The 24,892-nt window shown below is 54.7% G+C and overlaps 1 long non-coding RNA gene and 1 pseudogene across 1 annotated transcript; both read left to right on the top strand.

The window, feature by feature from the left end:
• The first annotated feature begins 658 nt into the window (after positions 1 to 658).
• Positions 659 to 16,693, top strand: LOC144578210 (uncharacterized). Its single transcript, XR_013523618.1, has 3 exons — positions 659 to 786; positions 5,271 to 5,426; positions 16,278 to 16,693. It is a non-coding gene; the product is annotated as an uncharacterized LOC144578210 (long non-coding RNA).
• Positions 11,818 to 12,658, top strand: LOC128929132 (uncharacterized; annotated as a pseudogene).
• Positions 16,694 to 24,892: the final 8,199 nt, after the last annotated feature.

Below are 24,892 nucleotides of genomic sequence, written 5' to 3'. Positions count from 1 at the left end.
ATCCTAGCTACTTGGTAGGCTGAGGCACAAGAATTGCTTGAACCCGGGAGGGGGTTGCAATGAGCTGAGATCATGTAACTGCACTCCAGCATGGGGGAAAGAGTGAGACTCCATCTCAAAAAAATTTTTTTTTCCTCTTTGTAGAGATGAGGTCTCGCTATATCACCAAGGCTGGGCTTAAACTCCTGGGCCCAAGCAATCCTCCTGTCTCGGCCTTCCAAAATGCTGGGATTACAGGATTATTTTCTTCCCTAGCTTTTTTTGAGATGGAGTTTTGCTCTTGTCGCCCAGGCTGGAGTGCACTGGTGCAGTATGGGCTCACTGCAACCTCTGCCTCCCGGGTTCAGGTGATTCTCCTGCCTCAGCCTCCGGAGTAGCTGGGATTATAAGCATGTGCTAACATGTCCAGCTAATTTTTGTACTTTTAGTAGAGGTGGGGTTTTGCCATGTTGACCAGGCTGGTGTCGAACTCCTGACCTCAGATGATCCGCCCGCCTTGGCCTCCCAAAATGCTGGGACGACAGGCGTGAGCCACTGCGCTCAGCCTCTTTTCATTTTATATTGTGACATTTTAAAAGTTAAATGGGCATAGAGAGCAATATAACAGATATCTACCTGCCAGACTCGGCGGTCTCAGCATTTTCCCGTTTTTGCTTCAGGTGAAGGAAAGAGCAGCGTGGAAGCAGGTGAAACCCCCGTCCCACCCCCTCCCCTCTTGCCAGAGGCGGCCGCTGCCGAGGTTGGTGGGGGTCTTCCCAGTGCTGTCTTCCTAGCTTCGCTGCTTATGTGAGTTCCCAGGTACAACAGGCGGCTTTATTCTGCGTGTTTTCAGCTGTGCACATATGAGGGTCCTGGGGCAGCCGTGCTTTTTCCGTTCGATTTTTCTTCACCATGCAGCCTACTTAACTGTTTAGGCAAATGAGCCGAGTTCTTTTGTTTTAGCTGCCCCGTGGGGGCGCCCCGCCCCCAGCCACCAGCTTCAGTATTGCATGAGACGGTGTCAGGTATGTAGGTGTCTCCGGCGCCCCGCCCCCGGCCACCAGCTTCAGTATTGCATGTGAGGGTGTCAGGTATGTAGGGGTCTCCGGTGCCCCGCCCCCGGCCAGCAACTTCAGTATTGCATGTGAGGGTGTCAGGTATGTAGGGGTCTCCGGCGCCCCGCCCCCGGCCAGCAGCTTCAGTATTGCATGTGAGGGTGTCAGGTATGTAGGGGTCTCCGGCGCCCCGCCCCCAGCCACCAGCTTCAGTATTGCATGTGAGGGTGTCAGGTATGTAGGGGTCTCCGGCGCCCCGCCCCCGGCCAGCAACTTCAGTATTGCATGTGAGGGTGTCAGGTATGTAGGGGTCTCCGGCGCCCCGCCCCCAGCCACCAACTTCAGTATTGCATGTGACGGTATCAGGTATGTAGGGGTCTCCGGTGCCCTGCCCCCGGCCAGCAACTTCAGTATTGCATGTGAGGGTGTCAGGTATGTAGGGGTCTCCGGTGCCCCGCCCCCGGCCAGCAACTTCAGTATTGCATGTGAGGGTGTCAGGTATGTAAGGGTCTCCGGTGCCCCGCCCCCGGCCACCAGCTTCAGTATTGCATGTGAGGGTGTCAGGTATGTAGGGGTCTCCGGTGCCCCGCCCCCGGCCACCAGCTTCAGTATTGCATGTGACGGCGTCAGGTATGTAGGGGTCTCCGGCGCCCAGCCCCCGGCCACCAGCTTCAGTATTGCATGTGAGGGTGTCAGGTATGTAGGGGTCTCCGGCGCCCCGCCCCCGGCCAGCAGCTTCAGTATTGCATGTGAGGGTGTCAGGTATGTAGGGGTCTCCGGTGCCCCGCCCCCGGCCACCAGCTTCAGTATTGCATGTGAGGGTGTCAGGTATGTAGGGGTCTCCGGTGCCCCGCCCCCGGCCAGCAGCTTCAGTATTGCATGTGAGGGTGTCAGGTATGTAGGGGTCTCCGGCGCCCCGCCCCCAGCCAGCAACTTCAGTATTGCATGTGAGGGTGTCAGGTATGTAGGGGTCTCCGGTGCCCCACCCCCGGCCAGCAGCTTCAGTATTGCATGTGACGGTGTCAGGTATGTAGGGGTCTCCGGTGCCCCGCCCCCGGCCAGCAGCTTCAGTATTGCATGTGAGGGTGTCAGGTATGTAGGGGTCTCCGGCGCCCCGCCCCCGGCCACCAGCTTCAGTATTGCATGTGAGGGTGTCAGGTATGTAGGGGTCTCCGGTACCCCGCCCCCGGCCAGCAGCTTCAGTATTGCATGTGAGGGTGTCAGGTATGTAGGGGTCTCCGGTGCCCCGCCCCCGGCCACCAGCTTCAGTATTGCATGTGAGGGTGTCAGGTATGTAGGGGTCTCCGGTGCCCCGCCCCCGGCCAGCAGCTTCAGTATTGCATGGGACGGCGTCAGGTATATGGAATCTTGACCCCGACCCAACCCCAAGCCTGCTGAGCCAGAACCTGGTTTTTGTTTGTTCGTTTTGAGACAGGGTCTTGCTCTGCAGCCCAGGCTGGTGTGCAGTGATGTGAACTCGGCTCACTGCAACCTCCACATCCCAGGGCATGGGCCACCATGTGGTTTCTGTAGTTTTCGGTAGAGACAGGGTCTTGCCATGTTGCCCAGGCTGGTCTGGACTCCTGCAATCAAGCAGTCCTCCCACCTCGGCCTCCCAAAGTGCTGGGATTATAGGCATGTGCCACTGCGCCCGGCTTCGGAACCTGTGTGTTAACAGGTGCAGGAGATCCGTAGGTATATTCCAGTTTTTTTTTTGAGACAGAGTCTCGGTCCGTCACCAGGCACCAGGCTGCAGTGCAGTGGCATGATCTCGGCTAACTGCAACCTCCGCCTCCTGGGTTCAAGCAATTCTCCTGCTTCAGCCTCCCGAGTAGCTGGGATTACAGGCACGCACCACCATGCCCAGCTAATTTTTGTATTTTTAGTAGAGACAGGGTTTCACCTTGTTGACCAGGATGGTCTCGATCTCTTGACCTTGTGATCCACCTGCCTCGGCCTCCCAAAGTGCTGGGATTACAGGCTTGAGCCACCACGCCCAGCTCAATTTTTGTATTTTTAGTAGAGATGGGGTTTCACCACGTTGGCCAGGATGGTCTCAATCTCTTGACTTCGTGATCCACCTGCCTCAGCCTCCCTAAGTGCTGGGATTACAGACATGAGCCACCGCGCCTGGCCTTTTTTTTTGTTTTTTTTTTTAAGACAGAGTCTTGCTCTGTTGCCCGGGCTGGAGTGCAATGGCGCGATCTTGGCTCATTGCAACCTCTGCCTCCTGGGTTCAAGCAATTCTCCTGCCTCAGCTTCCTGAGTAGCTGGGACTACAGTTGCGTGCCATCGTGCCCGGCTAATTTTTTGTATTTTTAGTAGAGGTGGGGTTTCACCATGTTGGCCAGGCTGGTCTTGAACTCCTGACCTCAGGTGATCCGCCCGCCTCGGCCTCCCAAAGTGCTGGGATTACAGGCGTGAGCACCGGGCCCGGCCACATCTCAGTTTTTTATTGTCCTTTTTGTACACTTTTGTTTCACTTTAAGAAGTATTGCTTTGAGAGGCCGAGGTGGGTGGATCACGAGGTCAAGAGATCGAGACCATCCTGGTCAACATGGTGAAACTCCGTCTTTACTAAAAATAAAAAAAAAAAAAAATTAGCTGGGCATGGTGGCACGTGCCTGTAATCCCAGCTGCCCAGGAGACTGAGGCAGGAGAATTGCCTGAACCCAGGAGGCGGAGGTTGCGGTGAGCTGAGATCGCGCCATTGCACTCCAGCCTGGGTAACAAGAGCAAAACTCAGTCTCAAAAAAAAAAGAAGTATTGTACGGTAAAATGGACTCATTCATGGCATTAAAAAGATTGTGGTAAAATGCGTGTAACATAAAACAGTCATCTTAACCATCATTGTGTGACTATCGGCACCTTGAATTTTCTCATCATCCCGAACTGAAGCTCCATTCCCATTAAACGTTCACTCCCCATTCTCCTCCCAGCCCCTGGCAAACCCCATTCAGCTTTTTGTCCATAACTTTGCCTACCCCGGGAACTTCCTATCTGTGGAGTCAGTCACGTGGCACTTGCCCTTTTCAGCCGGCTTGTTTCACTGGGCATGGTGTTCTCCAGGTGGGTCATCCATGCTGCAGCCGGGGTCAGAACCCACCTCCTTTTTAGCCTGAGTCGTGTTCCACTGCGTGGATGGACCCCACTGTGTGGGCCCGTTCCTCTGTCAGTGGACACTGGGTTGTGTCCAGTTTCGGCTCTGGTGAACGAGGCTGCCGTGGGCGTGGGTGTATGTGGATCCACTTGAGCCCGCTTTCGGTTCTGTTGGGTGTGTACGCGGGACTGGAGTCTCTGCATCCTACACCAATTCTGTTTAGCTTTCGAGGAGCCACTGAACTGTGTTCCACAGCGGCAGCACCAAGTCCCAGTCCCACCACCAGCACGGAAGCCTTCCAGTTTGTTGACTTCCTTGCCAGAAGGACTTTTCGGGGGGTGCAGTTCTGTGAATTTCCACACACGTGGATTCACATACCATCATAGCCGTCAGGGTACAGGGCAGCCCCATCTCCTGGGAACCCTCCCTCGAGCTGTCTTAGAGTCATGCCTGCCTTCCTCCCTTCCCCCCAACCCGGGGAAACAGGTCTGGTCTCCACCTTGATATCTAGCCTTTGGGGCCTGGTGCGGTGGCTCACGTCTGTCATCCCAGCACTTGGGGAGGCTGAGGCCGATGATTGCCTGAGCTCAGGAGTTTGAAACCACCGTGGGCAACGTGGTGAAACCCTGTCTCTACTAAAACACAAAAAATTAGCCTGGCATGGCGGTGTGCACCTGTAGTCCCAGCTACTCGGGGGGGCCGAGGCGCTAGAATCGCTTGAGCCTTGGAGGCGGAGGTTGCAGTGAGCCGAGATCGTGCCATTGCACTTCAGCGTGGGTGACAGAGTGACACTCCATCTCAAAAAACAAATCTATCCTTTTGGGAACATCCTGGGGATGGGGTCGCCAGCATGCAGGCTTCTGCGGGCCGCGCTTTTGAGCTCACCCAGGTTGCTGTGGGTGTCAGCAGTCCGTGCCGTGTCAGTCCTACCCGTGTTGTGTCCCAGGGCTGCGCCCCGTTCGCATTGACCCACTGCAGTCCGTGCCGTGTCAGTCCTAGCCGTGTTGTGTCCCAGGGCTGTATGCTGCGCCCCGTTCGCATTGACCCACTACAGGACATTTGCCTTGTTTTAGTTTTGGCGACTGCCAGTAAAGCCACAGTAAATGTCCACGTATACACAGTTTTCATTTCTCCAGGGCAGATGCCTAGGAGGCCACCTGCTGCTGCGTGGAAGGTGTGGGTTTCCTTTAGAAGAAACTGCCGGACTGTCTTCCAGAGCGGCCATGCCATCTGCACAGCAACCTGGGAGAAACGCGGTCACCTCAACCCTGGGGCGGATTTGTCTGAGGAATGTGGGTCTGAGAAGTGGGCTTGCCAGGTGGCAGGGGTTCCCACCTTCCATGTCCTCAGATATGGCTAAGTTGCCCTGATGGGGGAATTTGAACACAGACCCGCCAGCAGCCTAGGAGAACGCCACTGAAAACCCTTGCCAGGGCCGGGCATGGTGGCTCACACCTGTAATCCCAGCACTTTGGGAGGCTGAGGCAGGTGGATCACCTGAGGTCAGGAGTTTGAGATCAGCCTGGCCAATGTGGTGAAACCCCGTCTCTACCAAAAAATACAAAACTTAGCTGGGTGTGCTGGTGGGCACCTATAATCCCAGCTACTAGGGAGGCTGAGGCAGGAGAATTGCTTGAACCCGGGAGACAGAGGTTGCTGTGAGCTGTGATTGTGCCAGTGCTCTCCAGGTCGGGAGAAAAGAGCAAAACTCTGTCTCAAAAAAATAATAAAATGAAACCCTTGCCAACAGTTGCCATCTCGGCTCACGGCAGCCTCCTCCTCCCTGGTTCAAGCAGTTCTCCTGCTTTAGCTGCCTGACTCGGGAGTAGAGATGGTGTTTCACCATCTTTGCCAGGCTGGCCTTGAACTCCTGACTTGGTGATCCACCTGCCTCAGCTTCCCAAAGTGCTGGGGTTACAGGCTGAGACACACGTGAGGGGGTCTGTGCAGTTCCTGACTTCAGATGGAATATTCTAGAGCGTCCCAGCATGAACAAGTTGCTCGCCAGGCCTGGCCTCAAAGCTGTCACCTGGGTGGCTTGCTCCAGCGTGTGTGCAAACAGCCAAGACTGCAGCCTCTATCACCCCTGCATCAGGGAGTCACCCCCAGCCTCCTGCTAATGCCGCTTCTCCCAAAGGCTGTCAGATCAGGACACGGGTGCAGGCAGCACAGTGGGGGTGCCCAGGAGGAGTGGCTTCCCCTGCTCCACAAGGGTCTGGCACTGTTGAGGCACTTTTGGTCTAGGCCACTGAGTGGCCACTGGCCACCTCCCAGAGCCACATGGGAGCTGAATGTCTCAGGTGCTCGCCCCACTGATCTCATCTTTGGGGGCCCTGTTCAGCAGCACCTACCTCCACAGTGGCGCGCTGGGTCCCTTGAGGAGTGGCTGTCATTCCTGTGCTTGGTGTCGTCTGGCGTTGTAGAGACTGGTTTTGGGGGACTCTGTCTTCATTCGGAGTGTCTTTAGACCCCGGCTCGTTATGGCCTCTGCCTCAGGACCTCTGGGCGCTAAGAAGGGAGGCAGTAGAGTCCTCTTCCTCGAGGAGGCAGGTCCTGATGGCACTCAGCCTTTCTCAGGTGAGGGCACTCTTCTCTAGCTCTCAGTGTGCCTCGCCATGGCCACAGGGGAACAGTCATGCCCGCAGGCTTGGGACGGCTCTCTCCATGGCTCATGGCAGTCCCTGGGTTCTGTCAGCCCTGGGAGTGGCTCCCAGCCCAGGCCATACCGGGGCTGTCGAAGCAGAAGTCCACACAGCAAGGCTGCAGAGCTGGATAGAGTGTGGATTACACAGGAACCACCTGGCTGTGTCCCGACCCTCGGGCGTGACGCGGTTGCCCCTGCCCTGGCGCCTGGACCATCACCGCCCTGCATGTGGACTCGGGTGGCGGGGGCCCCTCTTCTCCCCTGCTCCAGGTCTCCATCCATGGGGTCCCCAGGGCCCCTGCTTCTTGCCACGTCCTGACTCCTCTGTGACCCAGTCAGCTGCGGGTTTTCCCTGCAGGTTGGAGTTCAAGCTGGGGCCTCGAACATTCCCAGGCTCTGAGAAAGGTGTGGCCCAAAATATTGAAAGTGGGAACACGTTGCTCACCACGTGGAAAATAGCCCCAAATGAGCTCGGAGCCGCCCCCTCACTGTGGACGCACCTGGGAGGCGTCCCCTTCTCCTGCTGTCCATCTCCAGAAGCTGCTGCGTCTGCGTGTAAAGTCCCCAGTGGGGGCTGGACGGGTCACCCTGCTTTTGGGGTGACTCCAGCTATGGGGTCAGTGGGGCAGAGCAGCGTCTCAGGGCTCTATGTGGGGTTACATTGCCATCGGGGTGGCCCTGGTGGTGGCAGTTGGGACAGGGCATGGTTGTGCTTTCTCTGTGGGGCCGAGGATTCTCCTGGTCTTCCCCATAGGACAGCAGTGACCTTGGCCCTACTGAGCCGCATGTGTCCACACTTGTCACTCAGCCTCTAACCATGGACTCAGCCCACTTGAGTGCCAGGAGCATGGGGGTGGAGGGGCCATTATTCCCCCAGCACCCGCAGCCACAGCGGGGTGAGGGCATTCTCTACGGGTTCTCAGGGAACTCCGCAGTCTGTGCTGTTGGCTCAGCTATGTTTCTCTCAGTTGTTGGTCTTTTGAAGTGCTTTTCCTCCCTTTACTGAGATGAGGATGCATTTCTCCTCCTCCGTTCTGTGCACGTGGTGAAGTGCATGGGTTGGGTTTTGAATGTGTGATTAGTCTTTTGTCCCTGCTCATGATAGATTTGCTGAATTTTGTGAGATTTTTACCTTTGCTCATGAAATATTTGGCAAATACACTTCCTTTCTTTCTTTTTCTCTGAGATGGAGTCTCACTCTGTTGCCCAGACTGGAGTGCCATGGCACGATCTTGCCTGGCTGCAACCTCCGCCTCCTGGGTTCAAGTGATTCTCCTGTCTCAGCCGCCCGAGTAGCTGGGATTACAGGTGCCCGCCACCATGCCCGGCTAATTTTTGTATTTTTAGTGGAGTCCAGGTTTCATCATGTTGGCCAGGCTGGTCTTGAACTCCTGACCTCAAGTGATCCTCCTGCTTCGGCCTCCCGGCCTCCCAAAGTGCTGGGATTACAGGCGTGAGCCACCGCACCTGTCCACATTTTCCTTCTGGCTGTTTGTGTAGTTTTGCTACCAAGAGGGTGCTAATCTCATGAAGTCAATTGGGAAACATTTCTTTTCTGCCCTCTAGGAGAGTCTGTGAAAGGCTCACGTATTCATTTCCAATCGCTGCTGAAATAACGATCACAGGTGCAGGTGTTTAGTGTTTAAAACAACACAGATGTGTTACTTTAGGTTCCGAAGGTCGGAAGTACAAAACAGGTCTTAATGGCGGGGCGTGGTGCCTCATACCTGTAATCCCAGCACTCTGAGGGGCCAAGGCAGGCGGACGACGAGGTCAGGAGATCGAGACCAGCCTGGCCAACACGGTGAAACCCTGTCTCTACTAAAAATACACAAATTAGCCAGGGCGTGGTAGACACACCTATAATCCCAGCTACTCAGAGGGCTGAGGCAGGAGAATTGCTTGAACCCAGAGGCAGAGGTTGCAGTGAGCTGAGTTTGTGCCACTGCACTCCAGCCTGGGTGACAAGAGTGAAACTCTGTCTCAAAAACAAACAAAAAGTCCAAAACAGGTCTTAGAAGCTGCGATGAGGTGGTCAGGGAGTGGACATGGGCGCTCTGGGGATTGTGTTCCCTGCAGTCTCCGGCTCGGACAGTGCCTGCCCTGTGGCACATCCGCATCCTCCCACACTCCGGCCTCGGTGCCTGCCCTGTGGCACATCCGCATCCTCCCGTACTCCAGCCTCGGTGCCTGCCCTGTGGCACATCCGCATCCTCCCGCACTCCGGCCTCGGTGCCTGCCCTGTGGCACATCCGCATCCTCCCGCGCTCCGGCCTCGGTGCCTGCCCTGTGGCACATCCGCATCCTCCCGCACTCCGGCCTCGGTGCCTGCCCTGTGGCACATCCGCATCCTCCCGCACTCCGGCCTCGGTGCCTGCCCTGTGGCACATCCGCATCCTCCCGCACTCCGGCCTCGGTGCCTGCCCTGTGGCACATCCGCATCCTCCCGCACTCTGGCCTCGGTGCCTGTCAGCATCTCTTTGACTCTGAGCCTCTGTCCTCCATCTTATCCACACTCTCATGATCACATCACAGCCACCTGGATGATCCAGGTCCCCATCTCAGGGTCCCTAACCTACATTGCATTGCAAAGTCCCTCTTGCCGTGGAGGGTAACAGGGAGGAATCCACCAGAAAGCTACAGCCACAGGTTCCAGGATGAGGATGTGGACTTTTTTGGGTGTCCGTTCTTCCGGCTACCACAGTTGGTATTGTTTGCCCCTTAAGTGTCTGGAAGAATTCGTATGTGAAGACATCTAGCCTGGTGCTTCCTTTGGTGTTCTTAATTTTTAATTTTTATTTTTCAGATGGTGCCTCACTGTGTGGCCCAGCCTGGTCTTTAACTCCTGGGCTCAAGCAGTCCCCCCATCTTGGCCTCCCAAAGTGCTGGGGTTACAGGTGTGAGCCACTGTGCCTGACTATGGGAAGGTTTTTTTAAAATTTTTTTTGAGACAGAGTCTTGCTCTTTTTGCCCAGCCTGGAGTGCAGTGTTAGTCTCGGCTCACTGCAGCCTCCGCCTCCCGGGTTCAAGCGATTCTCCTGACTCAGCCTCCTGAGTACCTGGGATTATAGGCGCGCCTACCACCATACCCAGCTAATTTTTGTATTTTTAGTAGAGACAGGGTTTTTGTCATGTTGGCCAGGCTGGTCTCAAACTCCTGACCTCGTGATCTGGCCACAGCCTCCCAAAGTGCTGGGATTACAGGTGTGAGCCACCATGTCTGGCCCGAGAAGGTTTTAATTACAGGTTCGATTTCTTTGATGGCTGCAGGACTGTTTACATTCCCAGTTCACCTTGTTTCAGTTGTGGTGAAGTTGTGTTTTTCAAGGAATTTGTCTGTTTTATCTAAATTTTTAAGTTATGCCTGTAAATTTATGTTATCTCCCGACACCCCAAATAATCAAATGCCCTCTGAGCCTCGTTCCCAAAATCTGCAGAACGAGGCCCAAGGTTGAGGACGGTGAGGGAGGAAGAGCCCAGCATTTGCCTCCTCGAGGTGGGGACTGCCATGGGCTGAATGTTCGTCCCGCAGTTCACTGTGATGATGTTGGGAGGTGAAGCCTTTGGGACGTGATTAGGTCGTGAGGGTGGAGCCTGGAATTAGTGAGCTAATAAAATAGACCCCAGGCTGGGCGTGGTGGCTCACACCTGTAATCCCAGTACTTTGGGAAGCCTAGGTGGGTGGACTGCTTGAGGTCAGGAGTTCAAGGCCACCCTGGCCAACCTGGCGAAACCCTGTCTTTGCTAAAAATACAGAAATTAGCCAGTCCTGGTGGTGGATGCGTGTCTGTAATCCCAGCTACTGTGGGGCTGAGACAGGAGAATCACTTGAACCCGGGAGGTGGAGGCTGCAGTGAGCTGAGATGGCACTGCTCAATTTCAGCCAGGGTGACACAGCAAGACTATCCCAAACAAAACAGAATGAAAACTCAGGGAGCTCCCTTGGCCCTCACAAGACACCAGATTTGTGGCATCTTTATTTAGACAGTCACCCACGCTGTAGTACAGTGGCATGATCACCGTTTCCTGCGGCCTCAACCTCCGGCTCAAGTGATCCTCCCAGCTCAGCCTCCAGAGTGGCTGGGACCACAGGTGCGCGCTGCCACGCCTGGCTAATTTTTTTCTCTATTTTGTAGAGACAGGGTCTCGCTTTGCTGCCCCGACTGGACTCAAACTCCTGGCCTTGTGATCCTCCCACCTCAGCCCCCCAAAGCGCGTGAGCCTTGCTGGCATCTTTAATTCAGACTGCCAGCTTCCAGAACCCTGAGAAAGACACCTCAGCTGCACATGCCAGGCCATGGTATTCTGTTACGTTGGCCCAAAGAGAATAAGACCATGCATTGAACAGGTCATGACGCCAAACCCCAGTGCCCGATCAAGGCAAGACATCCCTGTCCTGGGCCAGATACCAAGAGGGTGTGGTAGAGGCTGCACAGCGAGGGGTGGAGCCAGGTGGCCACTGGTGCTCCTGCCTGTGACCGCCACCGGGTATCCAGGGCCCCTGTTGGCCAGGGCACCACACCTGCAGCCCTGGTCTGGTTCAGGGCAGGTGTGTGGGGTTCTCAGGGGACACAATGCAGCCACAGATGCCCCCCACCTGCCTCGAGAGGGAAATAAGCAGATAAATACCAAGACAGCTATGGGGTGCTAGGGCGAGTGGTTCATTGGATGTTGAAAGGACAGAGATCCAAACTCCTAGTGACTGCAGAGTGAGCGAGCACCCTGGGCTGTCCTGCAGGGGTGCCGTGCTGGACGCGGGGCCAGCACGCAGGGCTTGGGGACAGGCATGTGCTGCAGGCTGGGGGCGGGGTGGTCTCCAGATGCCAGGAAGGAGGCCTTGAAAGTCATTCTTCTTGGATATGGGGGCCCATGGCATTTCTTAGCAGGAGGTCAAAGAGAAGTGTTCATGCTTGGCAGGGCAGGAGGGCGGGAGATAGGGCAGTGGGTGTGGAAGGAGAGACTGGCTCACTGGGTGCCAGGAAGAGGAGGTAAAGGCTGGGAAGCAACCCCTGGCTCCCGACCAGAGATGGCCATGGTAAGAGTCCTGCAAAGCCAGAAATCAGATCTTGCACTGGCAGCACACCGGGGCACAGCGGCTGGACTGGCAGCAGGATGACCCACAGCCTGCAGAACAACAGCAGGGCCTGCAGCAGCTAGACTGGGAGCAGCCACAGGAGCCACAGCCCCCCTTGGAGCCCCCACAGGAGCCACAGCCCCCCTTGGAGACCCCACAGGAGCCACAGCCTCCCTTGGAGCCCCCACAGGAGCCACAGCCCCCCTTGGAGCCCCCACAAGAGCCACAGCCCCCCTTGGAACCCCCACAGGAGCCACAGCTGGAGCAGGAACAGGCTGGCACACAGCAGCACACGGGCTTGCAGCAGCAGATGGGCACACAGCAGCTGGAGCCACAACCCCCAGAGCCGGAGCCACAGCCCCCACAGCCGGAGCCACAGCCCCCACAGCCTGAGCCACAGCCTCCAGAGCCTGAGCCACAGCCCCCACAGCCTGAGCCACAGCCCCCACAGCTGGAGCCACAGCCTCCAGAGCAGCCACAGCAGCCCATGTTTCTGGTAGTTTGAGGGTGGAGCAGGTAGAGGAGCAGGTGAGAGGGAGGTGCAGGTGTGGAGCCCCCTGAGCCCAGGCTCTTTATATACCTGCCCAGGGTCAGGTGTGAGACTGGGTACACAGTCACTTCCTGGTTCCTGTTTGTGCCATTTTTAGGACCCCTTGTTTCCTCTAGATCAGCCCGTGGTGTGAGATGCATGTGCCATTACTGTTTATGGGCTGCTCGGTGAGCCCCAGCTCTGGCTGAATCTGTGTCCAGACTTGAGGGAGGCCCCCAAGTGTCTAGCCCCTCCGTGTTAACTCCAGAGTCACACTGGATTTACAAAAGCATCTGTTTTAGGCAGGGCATGGTGGCTCACACCTGTAATCGCAGCACTTTGGGAGGACAAGGTGGGTGGATCACTTGAGCTCAGGAGTTCAAGACCAGCCTGGCCAAAATGGTGAAACCCCATGTCTACTAAAAACACAAAAATCAGCCGGGTGTGGTGGCTCACGTCTGTAATCCCAGCACTCTGGGAGGCCGAGGCAGGCAGAGCACTTGAGGTCAGGAGATGGAGACCAGCCTGGCCAATACAGCAAAACCCCATCTCTACTAAAAATATAAAAATCAGCCATGCGTGGTGGTGCGTGCTCGTAGTCCCAGCTACTTGGGAGGCTGAGGCAGGAGAATTGCTTGAACCCAGGAGGTGGAGGTTGCGGTGAGCAGAGATCTCACTACTGCATGGCAGCACTCCAGCCTGGGCAACAGAGCAAGACTGTTTCAAAAAAAAATTTATTTTAGTTGTACAGATGATATACATTTATTTAAAGGATGTAAAAAAAAAAAATCCTCACTCAACTTGCAAAAAATGGCCTAAAGAAATGAAGTCTCTTTTAAAAATAAATTATTCCCTATACAAATGGTATCAAGAAATCAAGAAATTATTAGGGTTGGATGGAAATGATATGGGGAGATGAACGGACACTCCATTTCTTTCCACATTCTCTAGAATAATTTATTGAAAAAATATTTTAAAAAACCCCACTCAACGTGGGAAATAATGGCCTGAAGAACCGGTCTCCGTTCACACACCTCCACGCCGTTTCCATCCCATCCTAACAATTTCTTGGATTTGGAATTTACCCCCACGCTCCTACTCAGTATGTATGTTCCCTTTAAAAATGTTTTGCGGCTGGGCACGGTGGCTCACGCCTGTAATCCCAGCACTTTGGGAGGCTGAGGTGAGGAGATCACTTGAGTCCAGGATTTTGAGACCAGCCTGACCAACATGAAAACTTGTCTCTACTAAACATACAAAAATTAGCTGGGCGTGGTGGTGCGTGCCTGTAATCACAGCTACTGGGAGGCTGAGGCAGGCGAATTACTTGAACCTGGGAGGCGGAGGTTGCAGTGAGCCGAGATCGTGCCACTGCCCTCCAGCCTGGGTGACAGAGCAACACTCCGCCTCAAAAAAAAAAAAAAGAAAGTTTTACTTGCTTAAAACTTTATGTAAGGGATATTACACTGTATTTCTCTTTGTGTAAATTGCTTTTTAAAAAAATAGGTGTTAGAATGAAATACCACATGTTCTTACTCATACGCGGGTGTTGAACAATAACACGTGGACACGGAGGGGAGCATCACACACTGGGGTCTGTTGGGGGGAAAAGGGGAGGGACAGTGGGGGGGCGGGGAGTTGGGGAGAGAGAGCATGGGGAGAAATGCCAGATACAGGTGAAGGGGAGGAAGGCAGCAAATCACACTGCCACGTGTTCACCTATGCAACTATCTTGCATGTTCTTCACATGTACCCCAAAACCTAAAATGCAATAAAAAATTATTTAAACAAAAAACAAACAATGTTGGAAAGCAAGTAAAAGACATGAGAAAAATAGGTGTTAGGTTAAAGAGACTTTCTCTAGGGGACGTGCGTGGTTGTCCTTGATTGCTTTCTCTGATCTCTAAACACATTCACGTCTCCGTTTACATGCTGGACATTCTGTTTCCTTTTTGTTGTTATTTCAAGCAAACTGCAACTTTCTTGCCCAAAGCCCTCCTGCAGGTGTGGGTGCCTATGGGTGAGGAGGTTCTTGTCACCAGGCTGTCTTCCCAAGGGGTCCTCCCAGCCAGCTGCTGTCCAAGCAGCTTTGCCTGAGAGCTCGTTTCCCAGCACCCCCACCCAAACCTGCAGCTGTCAACTTACACCCTTCGTGTGGGCGTGTAACTGGTTTGATCTGCCCTCTCCCTCGTGCCTCTTTCATAGGATCACCTGTCATTAGAGTCTCGTTAATTTCACCTCCTTGGCCCACTACACAAAATTGAGATAGTTATTACATTATTATGATTAATTACTGAGACGGAGAGCCTCCTGTCTCCCAGGCTGGAGGGCAGTGGCACAATTTCGGCTCACTGCAACATCTGCCTTCCCGGCTCCAGCAATTTTCCTGCCTCAGCCTCCTGAGTAGCTGGGTGTACAGGCATGTGCTATCACGCCCTGGCTAATTTTTGTATTTTTAGTTGAGATGAGGTTTCACCATGTTGGTCAGGCCTGTCTCAAACTCCCGACCTCAAGTGATCCACCTGCCTCGGCCTCCCAGATTCCAAGGATTACAGGCGTCAGCCACCGTGCCTGCCGAGATCGTTCCTGTTTTTATTGGTGTCTGAAGTTCTCTTGAGTTTTCTGTTTTACGGAGTCTCACTCTGTTATGAGGCTAAAGTGCAGTGGTGTGATCTTGGCTCACTGCAACCTCTGACTCCCTGGTTCAAGAGATTCTCTTGCCTCAGCCTTCCGAGTAGCTGGGATTACAGGCATGTGCCACCACGCCCAGCTAATTTTGTGTTTTTAGTAGAGATGGGGTTTCTCCATGTTGGTCAGGCTGGTCTCAAACTTCCAACCTCAGGTGATCCACCCGCCTCGGCCTCCCAAAGTGCTGGGATGACAGGGTAAGCCACCACACCTGGCTGGATTTTCTGGACTCTAATCAATAACTTGCATTGTTGTGGCTCTTTCCTTTTCAGTTTGTTCTCTTTTGTTGACCTCTGCTGTCCCGAGTTTTAAAATCTGAACGTTGTAAATGCAGTAATCTTTTTCTTGAGCGTTTATGTGTTTGTTTATCATTCAGAAAATCCTTCTTTTCCCCAAGATCATTAAGTAATCCTGTGTGTTTCTGTGTGCGCACGTGCACTGCAGTTTGGAACTTTGGAGTTTAACAGCCCTACCTAGAGTTAACTGTGTCTTTTTTGAAGTGGGGATTCCCTTTCTTTTTCCCGGATGGATAACCCGTGGCTGGCGCTCTGGGCCTTCCCCGTGCACGACTGTGCCATGTCTTCACGCCCTGGGCCCTCCCTGTGGACGACTGTGCCGTGTCCCCGCGCCCTGGGCCCTCCCCAGGCGTTCCTCTGTAATCCTTATATCTTTTATTTCTTTTTATGGTTTACGCTACTGATGGGGACAGTCTTGTACAGCATAGTGAGCGATGTGGTTTCATTCCCAATTTTAAAGGTAATGCTTCTCACATTTACCATTAGGTAAAATATTATACATTTTTTCCTTTTTCAGCCATAAGGGGTCTCACTATGTTGCCCAGGTTGGTCTCAAGCTCCTGGGCTCAGGCCATCCTCCGGTCCCAGCCTCCCAAAGCGCTGGGATTAGAGGCATGAGCCACCATGCCCGGCCTAAAGTTTTGATAGAACATTTTATCAGATGAAGGGAGGTTCCTTTTATTCCTAATTTGCCAGTGTCCCTTTGTTTTCAGAGACACTGAACTTTACTGGATAGCTCTCCGCAGCTGTGGAAATGATCAGACAGGCGTCTCCTTTAGTTAATAAGGTGAATTTTAGGATAGATTCTAAAATGTCAAGAATCCTTGCATTCCTGGGGGTTATTGCAACTTAGGTATTATCGTTCTTTTACATTTTGGATTGGCTTTGCTAAAATATATCTTCTTTTTTCAGACTCTGTCACCCAGTCTGGAGTGCAGTGGTGCAATCACAGCTCACTGCTGCCTCAGTCTCCTGGGCTTAAGTGATCCCCCTGCCTCAGCCTCCTGAGCAGCTTACGTGCTCCTCCTGCCTCAGCCTCCTGAGCAGCTCACGTGCTCCTCCTGCCTCAGCCTCCTGAGCAGCTCACGTGCTCCTCCTGCCCCAGCCTCCTGAGCAGCTCACGTGCTCCCCCTGCCTCAGCCTCCTGAGCAGCTCACGTGCTCCCCCTGCCTCAGCCTCCTGAGCAGCTCACGTGCTCCTCCTGCCTCAGCCTCCTGAGCAGCTCACGTGCTCCTCCTGCCCCAGCCTCCTGAGCAGCTGAGACTACAAGCATGTGTCACCACGCCCAGCGAATTACATTATTATTTCTTTTTGGTAGAAATAGCCACCACACCCGGTTGCCTCTTATTTTTAATTGCTGCTAAATTCACCATTATCTGCCATTTTTCATCGTGCTTCAGGTTATACGTGCCCTTCCTCCTGCCCAACTCTTTTTTCCTCATCAGTTTTGCTAAAGGTTGTTGATTTTCTCTGTCTTTTAAAAGACTAGCTTTTGGTTTTGTTGACTCTCTGTTGTATGCGTTTGTTGTTTTCGTTGTTGTGTGTTTTAAATGTTTTTATCTCTGCTCGTCCCTTTATTTTCTCCATTGTTCTTTCTGTACTGTCAACATGGTGGTGCTGGGGAGCGCGGCTGTCTGCTGGATGTGGGGTCAGGCCAGGAACTGCGGAGCAGAGAGATGCTGCCATGTGGCCCTCCCTTCTCGCTCCAGCTCCCTCTTTCCGTCCCTTTTCTGAAGTCACTTCCATCCAGTTTCGTTCAGCCTTTCTGTGTGCTTCCAGGCGAAGGCTGTGTCTCGTGACTACTGCGGAGCTGCTTTCAAAGCTCCTGTGTTTTGAGGGCTCTGTTTTCTACCCAATGAGCTGAGCCCATGGGGTGACGATTTTGGCTCCCGCCATCCTTTGCATTCAACTGTCCTGTCCCGTTTCAGTGCTTCCTTCCCCCTCTTCTCTTACCGGGAGGTTTTTTGTATTTTCTTCTTTTTTTTGAGACGGAGTTTCGCTCTTGTCGCCCAGGCTGGAGTGCAATGGCGCGATCTCGGCTCACCGCAACCTCCACCTTCTGGGTTCAGGCAATTCTCCTGCCTCAGCCTCCTGCCGCGCCCTTCCCGCACCTGGGGTTCCGGTCTCCCCCGCATCCTTCCCGCACCTGGGGTTCCGGTCTCCTCCGCGCCTTTCCTGGACCTGGGGTTCCGGTCCCCTCCTTGCCCTTCCAGCACCTGGGGTTCCGGTCTCCTCCGCATCTTTCCAGCACCTGGGGTTCCGGTCCCCCCCCCCGCATCCTTCCCGGACCTGGGGTTCCGGTCCCCCCCCCCGCATCCTTCCCGGACCTGGGGTTCCGGTCTCCCCCGCATCCTTCCCGCACCTGGGGTTCCGGTCTCCTCCGCGCCTTTCCTGGACCTGGGGTTCCGGTCCCCTCCTTGCCCTTCCAGCACCTGGGGTTCCGGTCTCCTCCGCATCTTTCCAGCACCTGGGGTTCCGGTCTCCCCCGCATCCTTCCCGGACCTGGGGTTCCGGTCCCCCCCCCCCCGCATCCTTCCCGGACCTGGGGTTCTGGTCTCCTCCGCATCTTTCCAGCACCTGGGGTTCCGGTCTCCCCCGCATCCTTCCCGGACCTGGGGTTCCGGTCCCCCCCGCATCCTTCCCGCACCTGGGGTTCCGGTCTCCCCCGCATCCTTCCCGCACCTGGGGTTCCGGTCTCCCCCGCATCCTTCCCGCACCTGGGGTTCCGGTCTCCCCCGCATCCTTCCCGCACCTGGGGTTCCGGTCTCCCCCGCGCCCTTCCAGCACCTGGGGTTCCGGTCTCCTCCGCATCTTTCCAGCACCTGGGGTTCCGGTCTCCCCCGCATCCTTCCCGGACCTGGGGTTCCGGTCCCCCCCCCCGCACCCTTCCCGCACCTGGGGTTCCGGTCTCCCCCGCATCCTTCCCGGACCTGGGGTTCTGGTCCCCCCCCCGCACCCTTCCCGCACCTGGGGTTCCGGTCTCCCCCGCATCCTTCCCGCACCTGGGGTTCCGGTCTCCCCCGCATCCTTCCCGGACCTGGGGTTCCGGTCCCCCCCGCATCCTTCCCGGACCTGGGGTTCCGGTCTCCCCCGCGCCCTTCCCGCACCTGGGGTTCCGGTCTCCCCTGCGCCCTTCCCTGACCTAGGGTTCCGGTCTCCCCGCATCCTTCCCGCACCTGGGGTTCCGGTCTCCCCCGCATCCTTCCCGCACCTGGGGTTCCGGTCTCCCCCGCATCCTTCCCGCACCTGGGGTTCCGGTCTCCCCCGCGCCCTTCCCTGACCTAGGGTTCCGGTCTCCCCGCATCCTTCCCGCACCTGGTGTTCCGGTCCCCCCCCCCCGCATCCTTCCCGGACCTCGGTTCCGGTCCCCACCCCCCCGCATCCTTCCCGCACCTGGGGTTCCGGTCTCCCCCGCGCCCTTCCCGGACCTCGGTTCCGGTTTCCACCTTGGGAAACTCTCCCGGTCTCACCTCTCCTGAGTCTCTCGTGTCTAGTCAGACGAATGTCAAATCTACGTGTCTCCACGTGTCTGCTGCAAGAGCAGCCTTATTGAGATAAAAGGCACAATCCGGCCGGGCGCGGTGGCTCACGCCTGTAATCCCCGCACTTTTGGAGGCCGAGGCGGGTGGATCACAAGGTCAGGAGATCGAGACCATCCTGGTCAACATGGTGAAACCCCGTCTCTACTAAAAATACAAAAGTTAGCCAGATGTGGTGGCGCGTGCCTGTAATCCCAGCCACCTGGGAGACTGAGGCAGGAGAATTGCTTGAACCCCGGAGGCGGAGGTTGCAGTGAGCTGATATGGCAGTTTCCTCCACACCCTTCCTGAACCTCAGGTTCCGGTTTCCTCCACGAAAAAGGGCGATGGATGTGGGAAATGGGGGCACGAATCTAATGGAACACATGTCAGTGGCCATAAAGAATGTGTTGCATTTTCATGCAGCAATACATGCAAAAAGCACCCGATTTGCTCAAAAGGTGAGAAACACAACAAAAGTTATAACCATCACGAACGTAAATAACCTACACAAGGCCGGATGCATTGGCTCACATCCGTCATCCCAGCACTTTGGGAGGTCAGGGCGGGTGGATTACTTGAGTCCAGGAGTTCGAGACCAGCCTGAGCAACATGGTGAAACCCTGTCTCTACAAAAAACAAAAATTAGCTGGGCGTGGAGGTGTGTGACTGTGGTTCCAGCTACTTGGGAGGCTGAGGCAGGAGGATCGTTGGAGCCCAGGATGTGGCGTTTGCAGTGAGCTGAGGTTGCACCATTGCACTCTAGCTCCAGCCTGGGTGACAGAGCGAGACCTGTCTCAAAAACAAAAACAAACCCAAGAAAAACAAAGCCAAAAAATATATACACTGAAAAAGACAACATATTTGTCATGAGTATATGCACATGTATGTAAATAAACCGATGGAAGGTGAATTGGAAAGACATGTGCAAGGATAAATAGCTATGGGTGGAGGCGAAGGTGGGACTTGGGATAATGATGGAGAAAGAAGTTAAATAGTAACAAGAGTGTCTACGTAGGGTTCATTAGCTGAGGATTGTGACCTATACAATTCTCAGCACGTATATGATGCATAAATATGTGTGCATATATATATACGGATATATATATGTGTGTGTGTATATATATAAATATATATATATTTTGAGCTAGAGTCTCACTCTTGTTGCCCAGGCTGGAGTGCAGTGGCAGGATCATAGCCCCCTGCAGCCTCAACCTCCCAGACTCAAGCCATCCTCCCATCTCAGCTTCCCTCGTAGCTGGGACTAAAGACACACACCACCATGCCTACTTAATTTTAAAAATGTTTTGTAGAGCTGTGGGTCTCACTATGTTGCCCAGGCTGGTTTTGAACTCCTGGCCTCAAGTGATCCTCCTGCCTGAGCCCCAAAATGCTGGGATTACGATCATGAGCCACCACATGCAGCCTCATTTATGTATCATTTCCTTTCATTGTTGATTAGCTCCTTTGCAAACAGTAGGCTACCACTGCGATCTGTTTCCTGGCGGGTCTTCCTAGTGTTCTTTCACTGCCTGTGGGGACTTACCAAGGGCCCTGGCACCCACTCACCACCGGAGGGAGGAAAACCTTCCCCATTTCAGGAGCTGATTTCAAAATTCATGCTGTGCTTTCCCAGCTTGCACCTGTTGGTGATTGTGAGGGTCCCTGTTTTCAGCTCTGCCAGATGGTTCTTTGCTCTCTCCTGCACAGACCCCGAAACCCTGGGCGACGGCGGCTCTTGGAAGCTCGTCCTCACAGGCTTGTATTTTCAGGTTCACTTGTTTTTGGTTTATTGAGACAAAGTCTAATGTTATGTGGCCCAGGAGTTCAGAGGCACAATCAAAACTCACTGCAGCCTCAAGCTCCCAGGCTCAAGCCTTCCTCCCGCCTCAGCCTCCCCAGTAGCCGAAGCTGCATGTGTGCGCCACCAGGCCCGGCTTTCCCGGCTTTGCCGTAAGTCTCCACCATGCATTTTTGGTTTTGTTACAGAGTTGCCTGGTGCCTTGTGGGCTGTGGGAATGTACAGGGCTCAGATGCAGTCAACCCTGCGTTCACGTGTGCCACCACCTTCTGGAGTTTCCAATTCGGATTTTTTTTTTTTTTTTTTTGAGACAGAGTTTCGCTGTTGTTACCCAGGCTGGAGTGCAATGGCGCAATCTCGGCTCACCGCAACCTCCCTCTCCTGGGTTCAGGCAATTCTCCTGCCTCAGCCTCCTGAGTAGCTGGGATTACAGGCACGCGCCACCATGCCTGGCTAATTTTTTGTATTTTTAGTAGAGACGGGGTTTCACCATGTTGACCAGGATGGTCTCGATCTCTTGACCTCGTGATCCACCCGCCTCGGCCTCCCAAAGTGCTGGGATTACAGGATTTCTGAGTAAATCATCTGAAGCAGCATTTCCCTTTAATGCCGGGAAGCTGACAATAGCCATGTTCCCTACAAGATGCGCCTTTGACACACTTTTATTCCCAGTCCTACATGTGGTTGAAACAATCTAAGCCTTTATTTCTAGATTATTTCACTTTGCTGCATGTCTTTTGTCTCAGAAATTTGTCTTTGAAATTTCCACCCTGTTCTTCCCCAGCAGTATCAGCAGTCGCTCAGATCTGCGGGCCTTCCGTGGGAGCTCCCTTCTCACCAGCGCTCCCGTGTGCTCTTTTCCCTCCGTGTTTGCTTGGCAGGAGACGGTCTTCAGATCACTCTTGTCCCCTCCTCCAATGTGGCATAATGTCTAAAAACTTGCCTGTGTCGCTGTGTGGTGATGCGTCACCATGAAACAGATGGACTTGGCTCAGGTTCCCCAAATGTGTCACTTCCCAGGAACTCCCCTTTCCTGCTGGGAGACTGAGCTCTGAGCACACCTTGGGCCATTCTCTAACTTCTGGTTGCTTTTAGTTATGGGAAGTCCATGGACTTCATAATTCTAGAAGGTGAATTTTGCGTTTGAATCAGAGGTGCGCTGTGGCTCAGCGGTGCTTCGCTCCCCTCCCCCGACCTTGCCCTGTCCGGGGTCCTTCCAAGGTCCCTGAAGAGAGTGGGAAGCTGGCAGCCAGAAGTCCTGGGCCACGCACTGCTCAGCTGGTCTTCAGTACTCAGGGCCCTCCTGCCCCTCAGTGTCTTTAGGGCAGGCATTGAATACCGAGTCCGCCCCAGGCTGAGCCCTCTTCTCCTGCAATAGAGAGAGGGTGAAGATATTTGAGGCAGCGAGGAGGGCAGAAGTGAATGATGGGGTGCTTTGTGAATGCACCAGGCCTGCTGGCAGGCATTTCCCAGCTTAGCGGACAGATCCCAGAACACAGACTCAGTCACCACACAGGAGAGGGGCCGGACAGAATTGCACCAAGTGTACAGTTGGTTTACAGACAGGAGAGGCTTTATTACAAGGAAATTCACTGGTTATTTTGGTTTTCTTTTTTAAACAGATGGAGACAACAGGAAGGAAGGAGCCCTTCCTGGTCACAGGTGGGTCACAGGAGAACAGGCAGCGGCCCATTGTCCCGATGGTGTTGAGGAGCTGGTTCTCAGTGATCACTCAGAAATGCCGGCCCGGCCTTGTGGGGTCGGACCTTGCGTCTCAGTCAGTCAGGCGGGAGAAGATGATTCACACCCAAAGGTGGGGAACACTGTGGCGGTTGGCTCGGTGCCCGCGTCCAGGCAAGGACATCTCCTGCATCGAGGAAACAGGCGTGTCTGGAGTGAGGAGACCGAAGGCAGGGCCCAGGGGAGAGCTGAGCCATGGAAGGAGGCGTGTGTGTGGATATGAGCTGGAGCAGGTGCAGGAGCCTCAGGGAGGATGTGTGGGATGAACCGATTCGGGAAAACCATAAGAAACGCTTTCACCAAACAGGAGAAACCTGACAGTCTGGGTTCAGAGCCTCAGATCTTACACTGGCAGCACACGGGGACACAGCAGCTGCATTGACAGCAGGATGACCCACAGCCTGAGGAGCAGCAGCTGGGCTTACAGCAACTGCACTGGGAGCAGCCACAAGAGCCACAGCCCCCCTTGGATCCCCCACAAGAGCCACAGCCCCCCTTGGATCCTCCACAAGAGCCACAGCCCCCCTTGGATCCTCCACAAGAGCCACAGCCCCCTTTGGAGCCCCCACAGGAACCACAGCTGGAGCAGGAACAGGCTGGCACACAGCAGCAGACGGGCACACAGCAGCTGGACTGACAGCAGGATGACCCACAGCCTGAGGAGCAGCAGCTGGGCTTACAGCAACTGCACTGAGAGGAGCCACAGCCTCCCTTGCAGCTGCCACAAGAGCCACAGCCCCCCTTGGAGCCCCCACAGGAGCCACAGCCTCCCTTGCAGCTGCCACAGGAGCCACAGCCCCCCTTAGAGCCCCCACAGGAGCCGCAGCTGGAGCAGGAACAGGCTGGCACACAGCAGCACACAGGCCTGCAGCAGCAGACGGGCACACAGCAGCTGGAGCCACAGCCCCCACAGCCGGAGCCACAGCCCCCACAGCCGGAGCCACAGCCCCCACAGCTGGAGCCACAGCCTCCGGAGCAGCCACAGCAGCCCATGTTTCTGGTGGGTTGAGGGTGGAGTAGGTGGAGGAGCAGATGAGAGGGAGGTGCAGGTGTGGAGTCCCCTGAGCCTGGGCTCTCTATATACCTGTCCAGAGTCAGGCAAGACACAGGGGCCCTTCCTTGTGACTGTTTTCACTACTTTTCCAGAGCTCTATTTTTTTCCTCTTTGGTGGTGACTTCCTCCTGACTCAGATGAGCATCTGTTTTCTTTGCGTGCTAAATTTGTCTTTTTCCCCATTTGTTTTGGCCCCTATAATTAAAACCTCAGCTGCAAGCTGTGGGTGCTTCCCACAGAGCCCCAGGGTGCTGGTCTCCTGCTCGCTGCTGACCACATGTGACCAGTGGGTGACAGCCTCTGCCCAAGCGCCCTCATGTTCCTGCGTTGACTGCCCCGATAATATTAATTTTATGTTTTTAGATTTTGAAATTCATCCATGGTCGTTATGCTTCACTCACACCATTCTCAGCTCTCTGGGTGTATTAGACCGTTCTTTCCTTGCTCTAAAGAAATGCTGGAGGCTGGGTAATTTATAGAGGATAGAGGTTTGGCTGGCTCATGGTTCCGCAGCTCCACAGGCAGGGCAGCCGCCTCTGCTCGGCTTCTCGGGAGGCCCTCAGCGAGCTTTTCCTCATGGCGGAAGGCGAAGAGTGAAATCTATTAAACTGTTACAAGTAAGCATGTAATATTGGGGTTCAGGGGTTCAGGGTGCCCTCAGCTCCCCTGAGAGGACGTTTCTCCAGGCTCGTGGTCTCCCGCCCTCTCAAGAATGAGAGAGGGGACCATGGCGCAGTGCGCAGGAAATGCGACTCATAAGTGTTTGTAGAAAGTGATTCATTTAAAGAGAGAAAAAGGAGAGACAAAAGCAAACTCTCACGCTGAGTGAGCAGGTTCCCAGAGGGGGAAACCAGGGCAGGAAGCTCCTCCCACACTGAGTGAGAGAATCCAGAAAGATGGAACCCAGGAGAGGAAAGAGCTTCCACGCTGAGTGGAAGGGAATAGAGATGGGGTTTAGGAGGGAAGACAGGCTTCCACAGGGGAGTGTGGTAGGGGACCCCAGAGGGGAAATCCAGGAGAGTGAAAGGCACTTACACCAGGGAGTGTTCCTGGAAGGGGACCCCAGAGGGGAAATCCAGGAGAGGGAAAGGCGCTTCCACGAGAGAGTGAGGAAGGGAAAGACGCTTCCACCAGGGAGTGTTCCTGGAAGGGGACCCCAGAGGGGAAATCCAGGAGAGGGAAAGATGCTTCCACCAGGGAGTGTTCCTGGAAGGGATCCAAACATGGAGTCAGAAGGGGTGTGGGAGAAGGGGGCTTCTAACCTGGGAGGAACCCCCACCTTCTCCAAGACCTGGGGCCGATGAAAGGAGTTCTTGGAACCTCCGCTGGAGTGATTCACTCTTAGCTTTTTCCGGCTCCGTGAAATTCAAACATAAACCGTTAAGTCTCCCGGATGGGGAGACATGGGAGAGGG

Source organism: Callithrix jacchus, chromosome 10 (genome assembly GCF_049354715.1).
Source record: "Callithrix jacchus isolate 240 chromosome 10, calJac240_pri, whole genome shotgun sequence".
Lineage (NCBI taxonomy): Eukaryota > Metazoa > Chordata > Mammalia > Primates > Cebidae > Callithrix > Callithrix jacchus.
This window is presented reverse-complemented; position numbering and strand designations above follow the sequence as displayed.